Source organism: Psammomys obesus, unplaced genomic scaffold (assembly GCF_907164565.1).
Source record: "Psammomys obesus unplaced genomic scaffold, mPsaObe1.curated_primary_1811, whole genome shotgun sequence".
In the NCBI taxonomy this organism is placed as follows: Eukaryota; Metazoa; Chordata; class Mammalia; order Rodentia; family Muridae; genus Psammomys; species Psammomys obesus.
Genome location: NW_026585698.1, coordinates 10,490,111 through 10,516,273, shown reverse-complemented (window position 1 = coordinate 10,516,273; position 26,163 = coordinate 10,490,111). Strand labels below are relative to the sequence as shown.

The following is a 26,163-nucleotide window of genomic DNA, read 5'->3' as shown; positions in this document are numbered from 1 at the left end:
TGTCCCGCTTGGCTATCGGTACAGAAGCCTCCTGCTCCAGGATTTAGAGGAGCATCCCATCTCCTAGAAGGGAACCAATACAGAAAACTACAACTGAACAATGTGTAGAGAGTAAGAAACTTGGAAACACTCGATCCTACATGAGAGGTCTCCATCAAACCCCTCCCCTCAGGGCTCAAGGAACACTGTAGAAGAGGAGGCATAAAGATTGTAAGAGCCAGGAGGGATTGAAACCACCAAGGAAACAGTGTCTTCCACACAGCAGGACTGTGTGAACTCACAGAGTCCATGACAGCACACAAGGGGCCTGCACGGGGCTCCCAGCACTAAGAGGGAAAGTGAACATAACCCCCCACACACACATACCCCTCCATTCCTAACCAAGAACTATCTCCAGGTGAAAACCACTCGCAAAGGAAAACTTTTTTCCAAAGGAGTCTCACAGGGTATACAAACCACACTTAAGGAAGACTCCAATGCCTTTCAGTAGACGGCCAATATACAACAAACTATTTGGGGATGTTTTCTCTCATCATGCTTTGTTTGGGCATTTTTTTAACCTTACTTGTCTTTTACATATCTATCACAGTTCCCAAGTTTGTGTTTTTATGGGTGCATGTATGTGTGTCTCTTCATGTATGTGTGTTTATCATGCTTTTTCTTTGTTTTTGTTTTTTTTTCCTATATTTTTACGTTTGCTTTGTTTTACTCTGGTATGTTTGTTTGTTTGTTTGTTTATTGGCCTTTTGAGAGAGAAAGCAAGCATAGGCTTGTGTGGAAGGGGAGTTAGGGAGGTTCTGGGAGAAGATAAAGGAGGAGAAACTGTGATCAAAATATACTCTATATAAAAAATTATTTTCAATAAAAAATATAATCCAATCCTTCCTCAAGGGATGGTGGCATTGGTTTGAACCTTAGGCCAAAAACAGAATACTGTATCCCAGGTTGGACATGATCCTATTAAGAGAACTAAGCCAGTATCTATAGACAAATACAACTTGCTTTCTCTCGTTTATGATTCCTGGATTTTATACGGATATATAAACTCAAATATGTGAGGAAGATATGGGAGCAAGTATTCAACATATCATATACCTATATGACTATATCTTTATGTAACATAATACCATGTACAATTGATATACAAGATGAAAATATAAATATACAAATAAACAAATGTTGGTCCCACCCTAATTTTATACAACAGCGCTTCCCAGTGATACATACCTTCTTGGTCTGGTGCACTGGTCAGAATTACATGCCTGGACTCCTCTGCTTCAAGAAGGCTGTAACAAGCAGTTTTCTAAATCCCAAATTCCAGAAAAGGAGAATTAGGTGTACTAGGCTGGAAAGATGACCCTCTCGTGTCTCCTGAGATCTATATTTCCAAATTAAGCATCTCTAATTTCTTCAAATCATTTTAGAGTGTCTCCACAGCCATGTTTTTTTTCCTTGCCCTCCCATTGGTCACCTCTACTTTATGTGCCACTGCCCTGTATCTATAAATCCCTCAAACCACGTATAAATTTTGTGATATGGATAAAGGACATGCCCTCCAGAGACACTGAACTTGGCAAATTTAGAAAGAAGTGCTTTCATTCTTCATCTTTTCATCGGAGGGTCATGCCTAGCAATTTCAGAGCTTCACAGCAATATGAGAAAATACAACATTTTGATGATAAAAAGATGTGCCGGTTGGGTTTTGTCAACTTGACACAAGCTATATTCATCTGGGAAGAGGGAACTTCAACTGAGAAAATGTCTCCATCAGATTAACCTGTCAGCAATACTGTGGGCATTCTCTTGATTAATTATTGATGTGAGAGGTCCCCAGCCTCTCTAGGTGGTACCATCCCTAAGCAGGTAGTCCTAGGAGGTGGAAGAAAGCAGGCTGAGCAAGCCATGGAGAACAAGTAAGCAACATTCTTTCATGGTCTCTGCTTCAGATCCTGCCTCCAGGTTCCTGCCTTGATTTGTTGCACTGACTTCCCTCAAGGATGGACTGCAAGCTGTATGCTGAGATTAACCCTCTCCTCCCCAAGTTGCTTTTGGTTATGGCCTCTAGCACAAAAAGAGAGCAAATCAGAACAGCAGCCCAACCGTGTATTCATTGACTTTTTGGCAGTCTACAGGACTAGACTAACCTCACGAGTGACTACACACTCCAGTGTGCGCCGCCTCAACCTCTGCCAAGCCACACGTTAGCCATCCTGAACCGAGACAAATTCCTGGGCTATTTTAGTCATTTCTCTTCACTCTCTACTCATGGTAACACTTCAGGCTCAGTGTTTGTGTCTGCATAAGTGATTCGTGTGTCTGTGTGTGAGGGGTGTTCCCATGTGTTTACGTAGATGTGCGTGCAAACCACTCTACCAACTGAGCCATCCCCTACTCCCCGTGGACAAATGATTTTGAATTTTAATTCTGTCATTATGCAGATGGCATGCCCATTCCACTCATACTTGGAGTCATCAAAATCAGCTAGAGAGAAGACCTGAAAGGCAGATCAGTGAGGAGAATGAAAACAGCGCACGCAGCTTGGAAACTGTGGCCCCTGAGAGACTGATCATCTCCCCATTCTGCATCTCCATCAAATCTGTGAGTGTGTTTAATTCTCCAACATGGAGCCCTGCCCTTCTCTTCTGTGAATGGCTCTGCTACTGTAAGCCGGTGTCTGCTGCCATCCCAGAGAATCTCAGAAATCACCTCAATACAAATTGGGTGCTTGTTTTTTGTTTGATTGTTTGTTCAAAATTCCTTCACCAAAAGTACGTTTAAATATTTTAGTCAGTTTTAACAACTTCTGTAAATTTAATTTGCTTAATGGCCCATATTACCCATTACAAATAAATGGTTAGACTAAAAAGCTTAGAAACCTAAAACACTCAGAATTTGCTGGAGATTGTCTCCTAAAAAGTGAAAATTTCCAGAATTAAAAAAAAAAAAAAGTCTCACTTGTCAGTCTGTCAGAGCACAGATTCTGACGCATGAAGGGAGGGTGTTGGCTTCCCACTGCTGTTCGCAGTTCCCTTTAGAATCAGAAAGATAAGCCACCTCCTCCGTGCTTTCCCTCGAGGAAGGCAGAACTCCCTCATCTTGCCAGACATTAAAACACTTCATGAACCACTGAATGAATGACAATAACTGTTCAAACTTGGCTCCGCCACCCATCAATCCACACCACCTTGGCTTGTTAGCTTCAGAAAACCTCACACAAGGTTAACTGTGTGATGATTCAGTGATGTTTATCTAAGGATCAAAATACTATGAGATTATAGCCCAGGAAAGAATACAGACGTCACAGTTGTGAGAGCCAGTCAGCACAAATAGGAAACGTTCCGCTCTGTGGCCCAGTGTGAAGTATTTATCCCAGGGACCTGAGGCTCTCAGATTAACACCATTCAATCTTGCTGCAATGGGTCCCCTCCTCCCTCACTAAGGCCCACTCACAGGCCAGAAGGGCTTCCTGGGGGAAGTCATCAGGAGCTATTGACGGATCTGAGGAGTTCCCTTCCTTCCAGGTAAAAGAAGAGCATCAGTTTGACTTGCCACATAAAAAGACAGCATACACTCTGGAACCCAGTTGAGTAGGTAACTTAAACACATTTAGTAACGAGCTCCGTACACAACCATCACATGAAGCTGTAAACAAGCCTTGTTTCTGAGCTGCCAGGCTGGCCACTGATGGGTGCTTCCAGGCATACAGCAGCCACCTCTAAGAAAGTAAACTGACCCTTGTATGTCTGCCTTCCTACCTCGGTCCTCTTCACTTAACACAATCAGTGAGCGCTTACCCCAAATAGTAAGCACTTCATGGGAGACCTGAACACACCAAGTACTTTTCTTTGGCTTCAGCCTGAAAACCAATACGTTCGCTGCTGGTGAGGGCTGAGGGTCACCCCTTCCCTGTCTTTAGCAGCAGTGTGACCACTGTGAGTTATGTGCTCTTCTAAAAGTTTTTCAGAGCTTTCCATGAGCGAAAACAAGAGCCATGGAGAAGGTAGCCATGGTGAGGAAAAAAGGAGGTGGATGTCACTTACCAGCCCAGGCTTCCCTGGTTATCCTTTTACCATTTGATGAAGCAACAGTGGTGGTTGTAGGTGTATTAGCAGCAGTAATCAAATATAGCAGTTTTAATTACATACTAATGAAGGCAGGAGTGTTGATTTGGAACCTACTACATTTCTAAGACTAGAGAAAATAATTTCAAAGGAATAAGATGTTGGCATGGGTTTCGTGGAATTTGCAACACGTCTGAAAGAGCAACAAAAGACATTTTTCTATAATTGGAAATCAACATTAGAAAGTGCATGTATTCAAAGACTAGTGTAATGGACAGGACATTCTTCATTGACTTGAAAAAGGAGAAATAGACTATAGTAGACAAGGAAGTCTCAGTGGAATAAGTGGACACTGATCTATTTCGTGATAGGTCCGCACTAAGGCTTGCAGATAGCCAGAACTCCTGCTGGCTTTCGGAACATGCATCTCTCACTCACAGAGAGAGGAGTGTGGTTCAGTTCTGCTCAGCATGGTCTTTATTCAGGAACCCAGGCTAAAAAAAAATTATTCTTCTGACAATGAGAACTGACAAACAATATCTACACATAGCTCTGGGAGCTTCTTCTTGGTCCAGGCACATGTTAGGTTCATACCCACTGTCCAGAACAAGCCTTCATGCCAAGCCAACCATTAACAGGATGACAGATGTGCTTTTCCTACAGTAAGAAGTGGAAGTTACATAAAACCCAGCAAGAAGGTATAATCCTGTAAGGACAAGGTAGCAAAGAGCACAGCAAAATCACATCACTAAAACACAGCAACACAATTGTACCAACTACAAGGAGTGTCTTCAAAGACGTTGCATAGAAGCAGGCAATGGCTTAGTGTGCAAAAGGCACTTTCTGTGCAAGCCTGGTGAGCTGAGTTTGTTCCCCAGAACATACATAAAAGTGGAAGGAGAAAACGAACTCTACAAAGTTGTTCACATGTACAATGATATGAGCACATACACACACACAACTACCACCACCACCACCATCATCGTCATTTTTAAAGTATGTATGAGAGCTGAAGAAGCGACTCGGCAGCAAAGAGTGTTTGTCATACAAGCATGACCGTGAGAATGAAGATCCCAACACCATGTCATAAGCTAGGCATCCCACACAGTGCAAAAATGTGGAGTGGTGGGTGACAGGCATGCTGCTGGAGTTTGCTGCCTTCCAGCCTAACTGAAAAGAAAATGCAAATTCTAGGTTCAACCAATAACCTTGCCCTAAAAAAAAGAAAAAGAAAAAGAAAAAGACATCAGACAGTCTCTGGCCTCTGCTCACACACCCAAATCTACACAGATGTACATACACCACACACACACACACACACACACACACACACACACACACGCTTGTATGGACCAGGGCTTGGCAGAAAGAAGAAACTAGGATGGCTCCGGCAATAGAAAGTGAAGCTATGTGATTCAAGGATATTTTTGTCCCTAACATTCTTTCCCTGGGGATGATGAACGTCTTCCCCCCTCCTCCCAAGGTCCTGATGACAAACAAAAGCACAATTTCACCACAATTAACCCTGGGAAACCAATGGGTTCCTGGCCTACCTCAGACCATGCGTGAAGGGTTGCTAACCAGAGCATGACTGACCACAAAGCGGTCACACAGGAACGTCTTTGCCCAGCACAGTTGATGGCTTCGCCATAGCCTCCTAAATAGAGTCCCATTCACCTAGTGTTGCCCAGTCCGCATGCTCTAGCCTGGCCCCCTAGTTTCCAGCCACATGCAATTTGAGCATAATGAGTTACTAATCTAAGAGGAAAATGGCCAGATACTCGGGTGAGCATATGACCTTCTCCAGTGCCTCTGTCTCTGAGGAATGTCAACAAGCCACAGATTATGAGAAACTATCCAAAGGAGGCATAGCTGATCTCATGAAGGTGGCAGCGGTTTTCTGGGAGGGTGCTTACTGTACATCAATTTTCATATTGATTTTATCTGAGGCTTCTAAAAAGCTTTCCAGAGATGTAATAGTTTTCTTTCCCTCCAACAGTGCATGAAAAGATCTTTCCAACCCCCCTATATATGATGAGCTGTTCAGTATGCCAATTTGTGAGGTAGGAAAAAGGAGTATTGATTTATGTTCTTATTTCCATTTCTTTAATTAAGGGTGAGCATTTTTTCATATGTCTTATAGCTATCTATTTCTTCTATTTATGCAGTTAAAAAAAAGAACTAATAAACAAAGTAACCTTATATATCCTGTTGAAAATAATCCTGAGATGCTCAGAGTTGGATGTAGAAAATGGACAGAAGAACCAAAGCCAGGTCAACACTGTGAGGTAAGACACCTCTAATGTAGGAATTGTGTGTGTGCTGTGTTTCAGAATTGTTTCCATCCTTGACATGTTTTAAATGTCATGTGGACACACACACACCTTACTACACATGGGAGAAAGATTACAGATGTTTTAAAATCCTGAATCCTAGCCATGAGTACGGAACATCTGATAATGGCCCAGATGAGGGCAGATTCTCCCATACTTGGAGACTACCGTGATGGTGTTCTCCTGTGACTCATTCTGCAGATGCTCTCCTCCATTCTCTTCCATCTCGGCCTCTCTACTCCAGCATTTCCAAAACTGTCTCACAGAAGAGTAAGCTCATGACCTGCCACGGGCGGAGGGGGATGGAAGAAGGTCAAGGGAACTTGAGAAACAGCCTAGACTGAGACTTCCCTCTGACTGGAGCTAGACTACCATGGATGAGTGACCTGCTTCTCTGGCACATGTAAAATAATGTGCCGGAGAAATAACCTACCACACGGACTTGAGAGGACTGAGCCAGCAGATGCATGCAAAAAGACTTAGGCAACACCTGGCACCTGGCAAGCGACAGATGTACTTGTCATCATGGATGTCATTTTATCAGGAATAACAGTGGCAGCAGCAACATCCACAGGTTCAGAAAAATCCTCAGCAAGTAAACCCACTTAACATTGCTTAACTCAGGTTCTCGCTTATTAATTTTCTACACCTGATGTGTCTTGCCTTTTGGGAAAACGCCATTTTCTTTTAATCAGGTTCCTCAAGTAGAAAATTAGTCGTCATGGGAACAAGAGACCATGCTCAAGGTCAATGGAAGGACCTGCCATGTGATTTGTGTGAAACCTCCAGTTACTCCTAAGAACTTCTTTTATCTAGTATCCAGGGCAGCTTTGAATGCATCACTTAATATTTTAATATTAATAACTGTGAAATTGCTCTGGAAGAAAAAAGGATCCTGTCTTATCTGTGCCAAATCTCACCCAAAATCTGGCACACCTTGCCTCATGAAAGTCACATATGTGTCCTGTCTAAATACCAAATAAATAGGGAAAAATGTTCAATAGCATATTATGCCCGAGAGCCTGCAAGGATGCTACAGCAGGGGTTTTGATAGCTGTGGAAATGTTGAATTTGCCAATAGGTTTACACTATTGTACCTACATGGTTTTCCTACAAAAGCTTTTACATTGGATTCATTTGTTAGGACTCAAAGTTACACTAATTTACCAATTACTTACACTAATATTCAAATTTTATATTTCCTTTATTTAAAAAAAAACTCCAGAATTTTTGGTATCATTGGTAATTGGATACCGTGTATATTTTCTATACATCAAATAACTGGAGTTGATGAGTAGATCCCTGTATTAGGGTTCTCTAAAGAAACAGAACCAAAATAATTGCTATATGGGGTATGTTAGATTGGTTTACAGCAGTGGTTCTCAACCTTCCCAATCCTGTGACCTTTTAATCCAGCTCTTCATGTTGTGGTGACCCCAACCATGAAATTATTTTCGCTGCTGCTTCATAACTGTAACTCTGCTGCTGTTACGAATCGTAATGTAAATATCTGATATTCAGGATAGCTGGTATGTGACCCCTGTGAAAAGGTCACTTGACACCTAAACGGCTGAGAGCCAATGGTTTATTTACAGGATAGGGCATGACAGAGAGACGTAGACCCACATGGAAAGGCCAAATGAGCTGGGTTAGACAGCAGGGAAGGACAGCAGCTGCAGCAGCATCAAGAGAGATGCACTCACAGGTAAAAAGTGAAGGCAGGAAGGCAAGTCAGCACAGCTTTTTGTCCTGGGACTTCCTTATTTCTGGGCCACTACAGCAACATGCTGCCCAGTCTGAGGATGGACCTCTCAACTCAATTACTCCTTCATGGCGAAGTCCCCACAGACCTGCTAGGACCGTATCTCTCACTCAGTTGTAGATCCCTCAAGCTGACAACCAACATTTGCCAACCCAAGCCTGTAGGCGTTTCATGCTCCCTGCATCCTGTTATGTTCCCTAGAATCCAGAAATGTGCCTCTGGCCCGGGGGGCGTGGGGAGTTAAGGCTGTGCATCTGTTGCTGTTCTGTGCCTCAAATGATTCACGTACACTGTTTATAAAACCATCCCAATCCCTGCAGGTATTTGATTCTGTCAGTCCCCATTTTCACAGGAAAAATTGACAGCACATGAAGTTGATAGCTTGCACACAGCGAGCTTTAATATGACAGACAGTTCTGGAAGGGGATCACAGAGCAAACAAACACTTGGTAGAAATGTTTTATTTGGGATGGTTTCAGACAAGAAGAGCGTGAGGCTGAGAGGTACTTGGAATGAGGTTTGAGCCTGGTTTCTTAGAGAGAGGATGAGCTGTTCTCTGCAAAAGGAGTGTTTACTCAAAGCCTAGGAGTCACTTGTTGAACACAAGCTGGCTTTGTTTTTAGTCAGACGGGGCTCCTTTCAAACACATGCATGCCTGCAATTGTTACTGAAGCTTTGTTTCTGTCTTGAGATTTTGATTCATGTTACCTGAAATGACACAAAATAACTGGCTGACAAGTGCGTTTTAGAAGACTCCACATGCAGGCCACCCTGGACGCCTGCTTTAACAACTACTAAGTTACAAAGGATTAACTCAAGGCAAGGGGATGGGGTAGACTTTGAAGTCCATGATTTTAACTAACTCTCCTCTCTCTCTCTCTCTCTCTCTGTGTGTGTGTGTGTGTGTGTGTGTGTGTGTGTGTGTGTGTGTGTACATCAAGCATTGCTAAGGTGCTGAAGAGGTGCCATCCCCAGAGAAGCTGAATAATCTTGTCTCACAAAGCTGAGGTAGCTGCCTGCATAACCAAGACTCTAGTCTAGAGAGATAGATGGAGAAGGATTGGGAAACATACACCATGTATGATTACATTTTCCACAGCTTTTTGGGGTTTGTACACGTCATCTACCAGCAGTGGCAATTGGACACCTTTTCCCAGTGAGCTAGGTTTTCTGGCACTATATTGAATGAAGTGGTGAAATGGGGCATGCTTGTCTTCAGAAAACATCCAGCTTTTCCTCATTCAATACAATGTCAGCAGTTGGCATCATAAATGGCATGCGTTTTCCTGGGGTATGACATTCCTTCTATTCTTAGTTATCTTGGCTGTTCTGCCATGAAGTTTACCAGGTTCCTTTTCTGCACTTGCTGAGAGATGAATATACAACTTTTGGCCTTAGTTCTGCTTAATGGTATGACGTGTTTACTGACGTGTACATATAAAATCATCCTTCTATTCCTGTTGTGCAGCCTACCTCATTGTGGCGAATTGTATTTCCAGTATGCTTTTGCATTTGGTCCATTTACATTTTGCTGAGAATTTTTGTACCTAAATCCATCAAGGATATTGATATGTGGTTAACTTTAGCCCTGTGTCCCATTCTGCTTTGCGGACCATGGTGATACTGGCCTCATAAAAATTGCTGAGAAGAATCTCTTCCCTATTCTAGTCCTTGAAATAACTAAAGGAAAATTTATATTAGTTTTTGTTTTGTTTTGTTTTTTGTTTTGTTTTGTTTTGTTTTGAGTGTTGGTAGAATTCAGCAACGGAGCACCCATCCGGTCCTGGGTACAGATTGAATCCCATTAGATACTTTTGATCTTTTTGAGTTTCCTCTTTCTTCATGACTTAAGCTCACTAAGAGAGATGTGTCTAGGAATTTGTCCATGTTGTCTGGGTCAGCAAAGGTATTAGCACATAGAGATCATAATGATCCCATCCAATCTTTCCTATTCTACAGTGTCAGTAGTAATGGTTCCCATTTCATCTATGACTTTACTTATTTGAATCTTCTCTTTTTCCTTAGTCTAGCCATGAATTTGACTATCCGTTTGATGGATTGTTGTTCATATACTATTCTAGTCTTTACTATTTCTTCACTATGGCTAATTTTGGCTTTGTTCTTGTTTCTCTAGCTGGTTGAGATGGAATGATAGATTATTTGTTAAGGACCCTTTTGTCTTTCAGACGTAGATTTTGACTGCTACAAATTTCTTTCTTAGTGCTGAACTTTCTGTATCCTATTGCTTTTGTGAGTTTGTGTTTCCATTTTTATTTGTTTCAAGAATGTCTTAGGGGGCTGCAGATAGATGGCTCAGCAGTTGCTGAGCACTGGCTACTTTTCCAGAGGACCTGGGTTCAATTCCCAGCACTCACATAGCAGTTCTGTCTGCTGTCTACAGCTCCAGTTCCAGGAAATCTGACACCCTCACACAAGCATACATGTAAGCAAAATATTTGTGAATAATTGAAAAATAAAATAATCATAAAAAAGAATGTCTTAGATTTTATATGATGTATATATTTATATATAAATATATCTTATATATATACATATATGTACATACATGTATCAGAAAAGGGAAGATATTTGATATAATTTCAATATTTTTATTTGGTTGAGACTTTCCCTGTAATTCTCTGTATTGGGAATGTCCCACGTATTGATGAGATAAATCTGTACTCAACATCCTTTAGTGGAATTTTCACATTTGGTCTAGGATACAGATTGACTCTGATGCTTCTATGATGGTTTGCTGATGATGGATTGTTAATGTCTCCAACCATAATTATGTTGATGCCTAAACTCATTTCTTTGGACCTATCAATACTAGCTTGACATGTTTGGGTACCCCACGTTGGGTGTGTGTGTGTGTATGTGTATGTATATATGTGTGTGTTATGCATGTATGTATGTGTGCTATTGAATTGATTCTTCCATTATACATTTACCTTCCTTGTCTCTCAACATGGCTGATGAGAAACCCCAACCAGCTGGAGATCAGAGAACTCATGTCATGACTGAGTTTTTTAACCCAGTGTAAAGGGGCTGCAATGATGCTTTTGTAGAGGCCCCAAGTTCAGGCCTCCACACCCACACTGGGCAGCTCCCAGCCACCTGTAACTCCAGCTTCAAGGGATCCAAAAGCTTCGTATGGCCTCCTCCTCCTCTGCCATATGCACTCATATGTACATACACACGCATATGTGTGTATGTATATATGCAATTGAAAATAAAACTTTTAAATAAATAAAACAAAATAAACCATGGAACAAAGAGAACTGGTGACATAGCTACATGTGGCCTGCAGCCCCTCCCTCTGTGAACCCCAGCCTTTGGGAACGGTACAGAGCACACTAGAATCAGAATAATCTCCTTGAAAAGTCTTTGAATAGGATATTCATTTACTGTATCTCATGTGTGGCACATTCAGCATTAACTTCTGCTCTGAATTAAACTGCAGCTAGTAAATAGTTTTATCTAGAATCGATGTGAGAAAAATTAGAAAGTTCAATAAGACACGCTCAATAAAAAAACTTAAAAACTCCAAGATCTACAGATTTTTTTTTTTTTAGTTGAAAGGATCTGAGGGAATGTTAAGCCTAATCTGTTTATTTTATTTGTGGAAAGAGTGAACGCCAGGAAGGTTAAGTGGTTGATCTGATATCAAACAGGTAGCTATCAGCAGGACCACAAGGGGCCTTCTCTCTGCAAATATCTGAGAAGAAACACAAGGTCACCAATTTAATAATTGAAGACTGAGGGACCACTCAGTCATCTCCATCCCAACCACAGTAGAGCAAAATGTACTGAACTGAGTTGCCAGTGTAAAATGTTTTCTCCATTAGAATTACAGCCAAAACTTAAAGCCAACTTTGGACATGCAAAGAGGACCAAAAATAAAAAATAAAAATAAATCAAACATTATCACAAGAGCTTTCAGAAATTTAAAACATTCAAAATACTTCCTCACAGTATCCAATATGTTTGAATATAATTTATGATTTTTAAGAAAGTCTATGTGTTCCTATCAACACACGTATTTTCTTATTTTTCCTGAATATAATTACTGAATATAGTTGCTGTGAAGAAGTGCCAGACGCTTTTGAAGCAGACTTTGCCAACTTGCTGAGACTTGGCTTTTCTTGTTATCCCTCCCGTCATGACACCATTCAGGCAGCAGGAAAAACAATTGAGCACAAAAATCATATGAACATTGTAGAAAGTGAATATATGTTACTGTGGTATGATAAAAATATACTTGCTTTTTGCCCTGTCTCCTTTTGTGGAGCCCTTGCAGTTAGCTGAGTGACAGAGATATTTGATTATTTCTGAGTTTGTGTCAGTTAAGTGACTTAGAACAGGGAAGCTGCAGCTGGAAATCCATCTATAAGGAAAACCCAGCATCTGGGGTCGGGATTCCAGCCCAACCACTGGCCATGAAGAGGAAAGGTGTGATGGTAAACACTTTGGTTGTCAAAGCAATTGAATCTGGAATCAACTAAGGGAGAAGTTTCTGGATGGCTGTTTCTAGAAGGAATTACCAGAAGGGGGACTGAGTCAGGGTGTCAGCACCTTCTTTATGTGACTTCCCAGGTAACAGAGGCCCAAGGGAGAACACTTTTGCTTTTGCCTGCCCACCTTCACTCTTTGCCGATGCTGGTGCTGGTACAGGTGCCGATGCTATCATCCTTTATTTACACCAGGACCCTCTTTGGCCTTCCAACATGGACTGAAGAGCAGTGGTTCTTCAGGAATGCTTCAGCATCCAATCAGGGCATGCAGCCTTGTGAACTGGGCAGATACGGAGTTCTCAGCCTCTCCCGCACGCTTGCAGGTCATTGTTCAACTTCTCATCTCTACCATAGCAAGTTCCTCACTGTAATATAAATTCTTTCTCCCAGTTCTGTTCCTTCAGAGTGGTGGTTCTCAACCTTCCTAATGCTACGACCCGTTGATAGAGTTCCTCACGTTGTGGTGGCCCCCAACCATAAAACTATTTTTGTTGTTACTTCATAACTGTAATTTTGCTACTGGCATGAATCATAATGTCAATATCTGTTTTCTGATGGTCTTAGGTGAGCACTGTGAAAGGTTGCTTGAGGACACCCCTCAAAGGGGCTGTGGCCAACAGGTTGAGAACCACTGCTTTAGAGACTCCTGAATAACAGCAGAAAGGGGCTGGAGTGGACGTTCAACCAGAAGATACCACATACCGGGAGGATGGTGCCGTCCCACATTGCAGGGGCAGAATCTCCTGCCTTCTAGACCTCCCCGCTGCACCCTGCCTGTGCTGTCCTTGATAACATCCTTTATAAGGAGCCAGTAAACAGAAATATGGTAACTGTTTCACTGAGATTTGTGACTCGTCAGAGAAATTTATCAGGCCTACCAAGGGAATCATGGAAGCCCTCGTGTGTGTGTGTGTGTGTGTGTGTGTGTGTGTGTGTGTGTGTGTGTGTCTGAAGTAAAACGGGCCCATAGCTGTTTTTGTTAAAAAGCAGCTGTGGCTCATTTACACCCATGGGAAAACTAGAAGTGGGTAAAAGCCTAGCACATATGTACAGAAGTTTCTAGAAAGAATCGGCACCTTCTAGTGCACCGAAGCTGGGAAGGTCAGTGACTATAAAGAGTTGGGAAGGTTGCAAGCCCGGAGACAAGTTATCTTGGGGCGTCATCAGCCCCCTGAGTAGCCATCTATTAACCCTCTGTATCCGACCTAATGTCTGTCTGACAAATAAGTAAATCCTCTGGAATATACAAACAGAGAATGCATTTCCAAATGGCCAAAAAGCTCCGAATGTCCTCAGGCAACATTTGAGGCTGACAGCTTTTCCACTTTGCTGTAACCCACCTGCCTGAGGTCTCCACCAGTGTGTTTTTAAAAAAGCGTCTTGATTTACATCTTCCTTCGTTCAGCTACTATAAAAATGTGCAACTGCTTCCGGGTTGGAATGTGGAATTTGGGATACCTAAGTCTGTGTCCCTGGGCCCTGGTCATGGGTATTTGGCTCCAGAATAAAGTATCTCTCAAGGGGAATCTTTGAGGTGACAGCTGTGTTCTTCACACCAACACTCCTCTGCTTTCTTTGGATAAGTCTTCTGCTCAACTCTGAATAGGTACGTTAGTCACTCAAGGAGAACCTGTCCGCAAACCTAAAAGCACAAAACGTCATTGCCTAAGCCTACAGTCCCTTGGGAGCCCCAGAACACAACAGCCTAGGAAAGACAAGCACCCTTCAACCTAACCCACAGATGCCTCATGATGGAACAGGATCAATCAGTTTATAGGAACCAAGTTGATATCCACATCCGATGACAGAGACAGTGATTTCTTTGGGGACCACCTGGCAGACGTGGAGCTGGGGAAATAAAATGAGAGAAGCCACACCCTTGTCAGCATGGCCTGATTATGCTATTCGCTTGCTATTTTCCCCAGCACCTCCACCATTTAAACGTGAAGCTTACTCACATCAGTGCCCCAGAGAAAGAACGAGGTCACTCCGAGTTTTCTTCTTTGTGTTCACTTTATTTCTTTCTCTTCCATGGAATCCCCTCCCTCAGCCTCTTACCGTTACCTCCACCCTTTTAACTGGTGTATTGCAATGGGTGGCGAAGCCTAGACTAACAGGGCTGCTGAGCCACGCTGCAGAATTTTCCCCCAAGAACTCCAGTTACATAGATAAAGGTAAGAACATAAGACTTGGGGCTGGAGAGATGGCTCCATAATTAAGAGCACATACTGCCCTTGCAGCAGCTTCAAGTTTGACATACAACACCCATGTCTGCTCACAACAACCTCCAACTCAGCTCCAGGAGATCTGACACACAAGCAGCACCAACACACAGACATGCATACATGATTAAAACAATGAACTGGATCTTTAAAGAAGATGGGACTTTAGCATCTGAAGTGAGGGCAGGGAGGCGGGCTGCTCTCTCTGAGATAGAGTCCCTGAGCCTTTAATCAACGGAGCCCTGATAATAACTGTCAAAATTAAATTGTGAGAATCAGAGAACTTATTAGTATGGGGAAAATACACACACACACACACACACACACACACACTCAGAAATATTATTAGTGAAGAAAAATCATGGGGTTTGGTCTTTTGTTTTGAGTCATATTTCACGTGCAAGATAATGATATCTTTTAACCACATGAGCAAACCGAAACCAAATTTAAAAAGGGAAAAAAAAATTGAAAAGCAAAAAAGCATTCCCTTAGCATAGCTTTCTCAAATTTAAGATGCCCAACGTGCTAATTAAGACACTGTGAGGGGCCTGACCTTCGATGATGAGTTGCTTTTTCAACTCTTGTGGTTTCTGCCTCTGAGTGTGATAAAGCTGGATAAAGATCTTTCTTCCATGCAAATTAGAAGACTTTTTGGTTAATAACTTTGATGCTCTGCAGGTCCTGTGGGTGAGTGGGTCTTCCTGAGCACATAGTTAAAAAATTAGGCTACTTCCTTCCTCTGCCTCCTTCTCCCCACTAAACTTTGTCAAAACTTTTGTTTTCTTTAATACCGAATTCTGATTTTTGAAATGGAGCTGAATAAACATATCTCATAAGAGTCTCTTTTTTTTATTTTGTCAAGGTCCTTAATTATACAATCATAATTTAATTATACAAGTATGACCAGAATGTATGGATCTAAGCTAAGTGATCAAACAACCGATTCTCAAAATATTAGAACTCTGTAAAGAGGAGGAACATGTGACCAGCTATAATAAATATTTTTAATTTTTTTCAAAATTATAAAAACTTGTATTTGAGGATTCACTATTAAAACTTAAATCCCACATGTCCCGAGGTGGTGTGCGACCCCGTCTGTGCTGAGTGGGGTCTGTCGGGGAGTGATGCCACTATGTCAATCAAAATTGATTATGATCCATCTTATCATGCAGTCCTTGAACCAGTTTACATCAGGGCATTGGCCACAAGGGGAGACTCCTGTCTTTCTGAACACTGTGACAGCATTGACTGTTTCATGGCTGATGTTAACAGTGGCCATTTGGATACTGGTTCACAGGCTATCCAGTCTCCGAATTTTCCATTCAAAACCTTTATTGACCCCTACGAATACGTGGATCTGGAATTGATAGAGCTTAGTGAATTGGGTGATGCCAGGTCGCTTCTGAGACAGATAGACCCAACTGGGGAACTCAAAGTGCTGCCTCCATCTAGTCGCAAGGCATTGCTGGAACAGGTGTTGAAATGGCAGCCGTGCCAGGGTTAGCTCCTGCCTGGTATGACCATAGCTTTGGTTGGAGGCAAAGCAGCTTTCAAAGATATGAAAGAAGAAAAGTTTCCCAGGCAGGCTGGCAGTGAGGGTGCACACCTTTAATCCCAGCACTTGGGAAGCAGAGGCAGGTGGCTCTGTGAGTTTGAGGCCAGCCTGGTCTACAGAGCAAGTTCCAGGACAGCCAGAACTACACAGAGAAACCTTGTCTAGATAGATAGATAGATAGATAGATAGATAGATAGATAGATAGATAGATAGATAGATAGATATTTCCCATTTAACTGAGCAGGCATATTCAGTTTGGTCAGAAATCCCTAAGGGGAATGTGCTACGTTTTCTCCAGATGATCAGTATCAACATCTGGTCACTGGGTCTGTTGATGGATTTATTGAACTTCGCTACTGGGAAAATCAGGAAGAATCTCAGTTACCAGGACCAGGATAACTTCATGATGATGGCTGACGCTGGCCTGTGTGTGTGTTTCAGCAGAGATACCAAAAGAGTAACCACTGGGGCCCAGAATGGAAAGATCAAGGTGTGGAAAGTTCGCAGTGGACACTGTTTAAGAAGACATGAAAGGGCACATAGTAAAGGGCTTGCCTGTCTGAGCTTTTCTTAGGGAAACTATCAGCTCTCAGAGCCTCTTTTGACCAGACAAATAAGAATTCGTGGTTGGAAATCTGGAAAAACACCAAAGGAATTCTGAGGCCATTCCTCCTTTATTAATGAGGCAACCTTTTCAGAAGATGGACATTGCATTATCAGTGTGTGGCACAGAATATTCAAATACGTTTAAATCCCTAGACAGTAGTGTGAGGACAGATACTTTGCTCAACAATGTGATTCTGCTTCCTAAAAACCCAGAGCACCCTGTGGTGTGCAGTCAACCAAAAAACACGGGGGTCTTCATGAACATGCAGGAGCAGATTGTCAAAAGATTCTGTGCTGGTAAAGGAGAAGGTGGGCACTTTGCTTGCTGTGCCCCTCCCCCACTGTGGGTGGCTATCAGAACCTGGTTTCGAAGGCAGACCCCTGCTGCTGTGGAAACGCTGAGTCAGCCTTTACACTGCAGCCAGGGAGCAGGTAATTAAGGTTAGGTCTCAAATAGCTAATGTGCCTAATTAACATATTAAAGCAGACCCAACTGTGGGTTCTCCCAGCATTCTCAGTTCCTACCTGTCACAGGGTATGGCTGGCAAACCACCACCACCACCACCCCCACACCACCACCCCATCACCCTTCTTCCCTACATTATCTAGCCATTTTGGTTACCTGTCCCTTCTTGTACCTTTGCCATCCTGGCTCTTCTCTTCCCCCTCCCAAACCCCTGCTTTTCACAGGGCCCAGCTCAACCTGGTTCTCTCCCCTCCAGACTCTCCCAGATGTTTCTGCTTCTAGCTATGCTCTCTCTGTTTTATCCACAATAAACTCTCTCCTGTGTCACACCTAGGAGCAGTCATGTTCTTTTCTTTTTGTTTTCTACATTCACTTCAGTGAAGTCATGTTCATGTGCTACTTTTACTTTTTCCATGATACCTTTGTAAACAAAGATATTGTCTGGACGAGCCACAACAATAATAATGTTGGCAAAATATCGTGCTTCAGAAGCAGCTACCATTCAAAGTATTTTAAAGGCATCAGAGTATCTGCTTTTAACTGAGGCCGTCACTTAATGTTTTCTTTAATCTTCCACCAAAAGACATGAAATGCTAATTTCTAGAAGAAAACCTTTTTTATTCAAAACGCTAATTAAAACCTGACTCTGAGCATAAAACTTGTAAATAAATCACACCATCTTTGGTAGCTTTGGGATTTTTTAAAATATTTTAATAAATTTACACCTTTCTGAAAAAAAAAAAAAATGAGCTCTGGCTGATCTTGCAAATGATCCAGGTTGTGTTCCCAGAACCCATATGGCACTTCACAATTGTCTGTAACTCCAGTTTCAGGGACCACAGTGCCCTCTTCCGGCTGTCATGGTTATTGAACATACATGGTGTACAAACGTGTATGCAGGCAAAACACTCACACACATAAAATAAAGTTAAATGTTTACAAAATATGAGCTGCTTACATTTTAGCTATCACATGATCTTATTTTTTTAAGTACAGGTTTCTGGTCCCCACTTCAGATAGTATGATAATCATTCTTGGTGGTGTTCATTACAGTGCATTCTAAAGCAGACAAATCAGGACTTTGGAGACTACCATCACAGTGGGACAGGGGACTCTGTTTCCCTAAACAAGGTTTAAGAAACCTGCTTCCCTACTTTCTTAAATTTAATCCAACTTTGTTGTAAGGATTTGCCCTTGTTGTATAAACTGTATTGTACGGCAGTAGCAATCAGGACCTGCTCTACCACGGTATGTGACAACACACTAAATAATTCAGGAAGTATTATTAACAAATCCACATCCACTAAGGTCTTCAGCTATCTCGTGTGTTGGTGTGTACATTGCTTTCCTTGGCAATGAGAGCATGAGAGTATATTACCTAGTTCTAGTACCCATAAAAATGGGAGAAGGACTAAGAGATGGCTCAGTTAGTAAAGTGATTGGAAAACATGAGCACCCGAGAACAGGGCCAAGCACCCATGTAGAATGCCAGGCATGGGAGTGTTCCCCTGCAAGCCCTGTAACTTTCCCCTGCAATCTCTGTGTTGGTGGGGGTGGGGGAGGGTAGTAAGGGGTGGATCAACCCCTGATGCTCATTGCCACCTGGGCCTGATATGTTAGCCCAGGTCCCAGAATGAGCTGTGCTCTTGGTGGTTGGGGGAAGGAGGGACAGGAGGCTTTCTCGGGCTTCTGTGTGTACCTGCGAATACACAGACACACAAAAATGAGAAGTGCTGCAGTTATGGTAAGTGAATTATTAAGGACTTCTAGGTATCCAAGTAAAGTTTCTTGGGAGAGATGTAACAAAATTAGCTTCACATTTATGCCGAGAAGTGGTGATGTAAACAGTAGCATTAATGTTATAATGCGATTTTAATATTCAAGAATAACTTAGAAAGTACCTGCTTCATCAATTTCAGCCTCCAAACCACAATCCGTCGTTTATGGTCATTAAAAGTCCATCAGTACCTCATCCAAATTAGATTAATTTATTACCTGCGATTAAATTATAATCATTCATTTTGTTGATTTTTATCAATAAATTAAATATTGGAAGCTGTAGTCTTCCCAGGTCAGGTGCAATTTTAATTCAGAAAAGATGCATGGCTAAGGAGTCGCTGTGCTAATTAATAATTCTTGATTAACAGAACTGTGAATTACTGTGATCTATCACTCTTGAGAGATTTTTTTTTTTTTCAAGAAGAAAGTCTTGATGCGGGAATATTTTCTCCTCACACAGGCACATTTTTCTCTTCCTGGAGTGAGCTGAGAGTGAAGACAAAAAAAAAAAAGTATATTCTGTCATTATCTCACTTCCAGCCAAGTTTTTCCAATCTTGAGAAAATTAATCCTGCAAGGATTCTGCCATCAGATTTAATAGCCAAGCCTATGAACCTGGAAACCTTCCACCTGGCGTCACTGGGTGGACTGGGCTGCCTTGAGCTTTCTCTTTCCACAAGGCAAACCACAATCAGTTTGGCTCATTAACGTCCCATACTAATACCAAAATCTCACTGGTGCTTTCAGCCTCACTTGAGTGTGTTTGTTGGTTTTGGAGCCATGGTAGTTGTCCTTGGGAGGCAGAAAATTCCCCCCAGAGTCGACCTGGAGTAACGATGGGAATCAGACTTTAATGAGGAACTCCTCTCTTCATGCTTGCAGATAGCAGATCTTTGAAGGTGTCTTCCTTAGGGTTTGAATTGCTTTGAAGAGATACCATGGCCATAGCAGCTCTTACAAAGGAAAACATTTAATTGGAGCTGGCTTGCAGTTTCAGAGGTTTAGTCCATGATCATCATGATGGGAAGTACGATCGCATGCAGGCAAACATGGTGATGGAGAAGGAGCTGAGAGTTCTACAACTGTATCCACAGGCAGCAGGAAGAGAGTGCCACGCTGGGCATGGCTTGAGCATCTGAGGCCTCAAAGCCCACCCCCTAATGACACGCCTCATCTAAGAAAGCCACATCTATTCCAACAAGGCCACACTTCCTAATAGTGTCATTCCCTATGGCCAAGCATTTAGCACATGAGTCTATAAGGACCATTTCTATTTAAGCCACTGCGGACAGTGTCCTTATGCCTCCTAAAATAAGTTAGTAAGGGCTTCCTAGACAGTCTAGTTGAATTGGCGAGTTCCAGGTTCAGTGAGAGATCCTACTTCAAAATATAAGGTAGACAGTAATAGAGAAAACCAGCAATGTGGACCTCTGACCTACACACACACATATACGCTCATGTGCACACACATACACACAAAATTAGAAAAAGTTCTTAAAAGAAAAAATGTAAATTTTATGTTATATAACTTCTACCTCAGTGATAAAATATCAGTAAATGTTATTCCAGTAAAATTTGGTTGAAATTTGATATTTGCAACCTTTTTAAAAAGCAATGAGAGAAAAATAATAATTAGATATCTGATCTATCATGGGTTCTAAATGACCCAAAATTAACTCATCATATTGATAAATATACTCAAGTAAAATGACACTCCAATCCTCTATATTAGGTAAAATTAACTGTACATGCCAAATCAACAGATACATCTGAAGCATGTACCATATAACTCCCACTACTTTCCAGTTATATAACTTACATTACCTCAGGAATATCTGAAGCCACAGGGATATGTTGCCAATTAACCCACTCATTTTTATATCTGCAGGTTTGTGTTGGTGAATCATACAGTACTGGATTATTTTCCAAACATTTCTATAAACAATGCAAAACTTCTGGTCAGGATAGTATACCTCACCCACCAAATCCACTCCCTTGCTTAAAACAAGGCATTTCAAGGCATGTTGAAATAAAATATAAGTCACTATTTTGTATGAAAATAAATAAATATCCATTCAATCATGAACTTAATGCAGCTGTCATTACTTTCCCAGCATTTCTTCATGGAAGATAAAAAGGGTTCAACACACACACACACACACACACACACACACACACACACACACCACACACTGAAGGACTGACTGCTGTACTTGCTGGGGAAATAATTTAACCACTAAGTTGCCCATGCTCCAGGATATAGCCTTCCAACCATGCTCACACAAGGAGCCCTAACAGAAGTCAGGGAGTAGTGCACACAAAGACATAAATGTAAGAGGGCTGTGGAAAGAAAGGTTGCATCTGAAGGTGGTGGTGAGAGGGATGAAAATGTAGAACGGCCATCAGAATGACTAAAATCCATAACATACTGAAAACTGCCAATGAATTTTAATGACTAGCTTAAATAAATAACTACCCATGCAAACTTTAAGGTAAGAGGGGAAATGACAGAGATAAGAATGAGATAAAAACACAACTCAACAGTCAGTCTTAGCTGCCGTATCAACTGATAACCTGGTCTAAGGACCAGGACTTTATTGTCCAAACTAAAGACCAATGTGTTGCTTGTTTTGATTTGATTTTTACCTAGGGATTGGTTTTGAGACATCACTAGTGGGAGCTAGACTCTGCTTCCTGCATAAACCCAAAGCCAGAAAATTATTCCACAAGCCAGTCCCTAAGACAATCACCTACTGGCTCAAAATTTTAGCTTTAGAGTGCCACTTCCTAAGGTTTTGGTGAAAAGCCAAACTTGAGAAGGCAAAACACGAACTCTGCCCCAAATTATCACCATCTTTTCTCTACCCACTTGTAAGTAGGAAAAACCACACGGAGAGATTAGTGCAGACACTTTCCTACCAGACTATCAAAGAAATAAATTCCCCTGGAAGATGAGCTCTCACTTAAAATTAACAAGAAAACAGGAAGTCAAACAGAAGACAGTCAAACTGTGCAATAAAAAAAAAAAATCACATGCAAAAGCAATGACTATAGAACATTTGGAGGGGTCTTAAAAATAAATGTCTTTTAAAAGAACATAATAATCAGACTTCAGGGGGTTGATATGATGAAGAACTAGTGCCCAAACTATGGAGGACAGGGTGAGATACATTCTAAAAATAAAGAGTAATTGAGCCTTTTTAACATTGATATAATGGCTAAGGACTGGGCAAGACAGTTCCTAGGAGATTTTTGTATTTAAAAAAAAAATAGAGCCAAGGAACAATACAAAGAAGCAATGTGTTGATACAGAGCCAGAGTATTGGCTGCCTTAGGTGAAGACAGTTGGTGAAAGAAAACCCAAGTTTAAAGAACAATCTGACACACACACACACCCCTGAAGACAGGCTGGCCACTGAATCATAATCCCAACTGACAGAGGAGGGGGCCCCAGCAGGTCCTCAGGAGCTCCATTTCGTCTTGATCTCAGTGATCTCCCAACATGCTTCACGGCACAGACTACAGAAAACCTTCCCACTTTGTTCCCTTGTTTTGTCTCTGCTTTTCTTAGTTCTTGTCTTCCTGCTCCTGATTAATAGTTTATATTTAGACCTACGGGCATGAGTCACAATTGCTTAGTCATAACGCATTGTTGTCCTTAAGTTCACCTACAGTGGTGTTCTCATAAGTGTGTCTACAGTGCTGGGCTGGGTGCTGGAATCAAAGGACCACGTCATGTCTTTGGCCCACTGCAGTTCTCAGCTGTACCAAACATAAAGAGACTTTCTGAAATGAAGTTCAGAGCTACAACTGAATCATCTCTGTCTCATATTTTTGCTCTCTTCAGTAAGATTTGAATTGTCTAGCTAGACTTACTTGTCCTCTAAGAAACCCTGTATTGAAACCCCTTATTTTCAAAGTTTCTGGCTAGGCGCAAGAGAATGCTTCAATGGGTAAAATGTTTGCCTTGCAAGCAAAATCACCTGAGTTTGATCCTAGAACCCATCTAAAACTGCACAGTATCACACACTTTTACCTCTAGCACTGGGAAGGTGGAGATAGGGTGTGACTGGTACTCACTGGCCAGCCAGGTCAGCCTGATTGGTGAGCTCTTGGCCAATGGATGGCACTATCTCAAAAGAGGTAGATGGCATTAGTTGAGCGTGACATTTAAAGTCATCCTCTATCCTCTACATGAATGTACACATGTATACATATATACTATGAGCACCTGAACAAACACAGAAATTCACATGCACCCCCTTGCGCACATGGACATACATGTACATCCAAGTACACACAATATATACACAAGCACATTTTTTTTGTATGAAGTCTCTGGATTTTTGCAAGACTGACACAATACAAAATAACCCCAAAATTGGAGTGAGGCTGTCACACAAGGAGGGACCAGTGCTCATATTAGAAGGGAAAAATCAAAAGAGCCAAGAGGCAGCAGCTGGTCTCTGTCAGTTTGCTTGCCAAGAGGCAGCAGGGAGCCTGTAAAGATATTCAGACACAGGATCATCAGAACTGGGACTAACAGTCCTGAACATTTCCGCTTTGGGGACATTCAGAAGAAGTTGGGATGGCTCCACCACCCTTACCCTGGGATAAGTGACAGACACCCAGCAGGCATGCCGATGGGTCACTCTTCCTTGATGTTAGCCGTTTCTCCTGGCCACCATATAGATGCTTCAAGGAGGAGGAGAAGCCACAGCGATGCTGTGAGAATCCCTTAGCGCTCACAATGGGCTAACTTGTAGAAGAGCTTAAGTTCATTCTCCACACTCTGGATAGCCATTGTCAACGGTGAAAAAAAAAAAAAAAAAAGTGCTTATATGGGTGGTTTCCCAGCCAGCAGCAGCTTCCAACCCAAGAAAGTTGAAAGAGAAACTAATGAGTGGTGCTGAGTTTTGGATGGAACATCACTGCAAAAAGCGGAATTTCCACAGTAAGCAAAACTGGGTGGATTTAACAGTAGGCTAAGAAGACAAATCCAACTTTAAGAATGACCTCTTGTCCACATCAAATGCTCTGACTGGCTTTCTAGAGTAAAGGGGTCGGTGGAAGAAACATAGCTAAAATATGTTTCTGCTTCAATCAGATTTCTGCATAAGTGTCGCCTTGTGAGAGATGCTATAACTTAACATAGGTGACGCTTCTCACCCTCTTCCCCATGCCCCACCTTTATTCGATTCTGCTATTACTAATCCATTGATTTGTGTTGCTACTCAGCCTTCTGCTTTTGTTAGTAGAATATCTCTTTGCAGGACAAGATTTGCCTACCTTGTTCACTAGTGAAACCCAAGTGCCTAGAATAGAGCTTTGGATATTGGAATATATATGTTAAAGAGAGGGAATAGTGGCTGACAGGGCCACTATATGCCAGTTTGTCTTGGGCAACCTATGGGTTAACCAGATCTCTGAACTAAAAGATGAAGAGGTAGCAGTCTATAGAGGTCAGTTCCATGTGGCCAAGAGAGTTGTACCAATGTCTAAACACTAAATATCTGTTAACCACAGTCATGCCATTTGGTGAAGAGCATCCATTTTGATTGAACTGTGACAGCCATTTTGTGAAGATCCTTCATTTTGGTTGAGCTGTGACAATTCAGAAACTGAAGTAATTTGGTTTCCTGAACTACAGAAATTCATTCCTCTAGATTCTTGCCTTCCCTATCCTACTGCTCTCTAGTAATGGCTAACCAGGAACAATGCTTATCATCTTGCATTCTTTAATTCATACTCCCTGGTTACCTTAGCCAAACAATGAACCAAAACAGAAAATATTTCAATCTTTTTGCATCCACTCATTTTCTGCTCTGTAAAACCACCACATGCCAGAGACCACTCTCTTCATAATCTTCTCCAGAATTAATAATAATAATAATAATAATAATAATAATAATAATAATAATAATAAGCTGTGGTATAGTGTCACTGAGTGGCTGGTTTCCTTGGCTGTCTTTCCTTCCTGTCAACTTTACAATCGTGAGTCCACTTAATGGGTTAGAGCTGTATGTGCTGTTTTTTATTTATTGGTAAAGATATGTTATACACATGAGGTTATAGTCGTTTCCTCCTCATACTAATTTTCAAGAGAAAAGTAATATTAAAAATGTCTTATTTATGTTAACTATGAGATCATCTTCAACTATTAAAAGGAGAATTAATTGTTGAACTTCTGTTCTATAGATCATTTTAGGAGTGCTTTGGTTTAAGAGCAAGCATGGAGATGTATGCAGAAGACCTGCTGAGCCTGAAATCCAATCACTAACAAAGGACAGCCTCAGCAACACTCTGAAAGGCACTGACTTTCTGTGCAAACAGTGTGAGCCCTGAAGAGTGTTATTCTAGTCACATTTGGTTGTTCATTCTGAATTAAAGCAGAATAAGAACATTGTATCGGTTATTTGGATTTATTATAGAAAATGAGATGGCTCATGCATCCTCTTGCCTGCATTTCTCTTCATGAGAGTCATGAAATAGGATAGAAAGCTAAGTTTTTACTAGTTTCAACTGCATCATTTTTTTTCATTTTTTATGGGAGATAAGTAAATAAAATATAATTGGTAGTGAAAGTGTAAAACCCTAAGCACATCTCCCTAGTGTCAGTGGCTATTCTAGTTGTATAGAAGCTCACTGAGATGTAGTGTTTGAGTGACTTTCTTAAACCAACTGTGTGATGTTTTTATTTGTGAATTCATTACAAATACAGTGATTTTTTTTTAAAGTAGGATTTAGTTCAGGGGAAAAAATGATAAATCAGAAGAATTTAGACATAAGCATTTTTAAATCTGCCACTTTCTCTGCCAAAGAAGAAGAAGAAGAAGAAGAAGAAGAAGAAGAAGAAGAAGAAGAA

The 26,163-nt window shown here is 41.5% G+C and overlaps 1 pseudogene; it reads left to right on the top strand.

The window, feature by feature from the left end:
* The first annotated feature begins 16,058 nt into the window (after nucleotides 1–16,058).
* The window catches only part of LOC129670380 (WD40 repeat-containing protein SMU1-like), a 12,118-nt pseudogene continuing 2,013 nt past the window's right edge, over nucleotides 16,059–26,163 (top strand).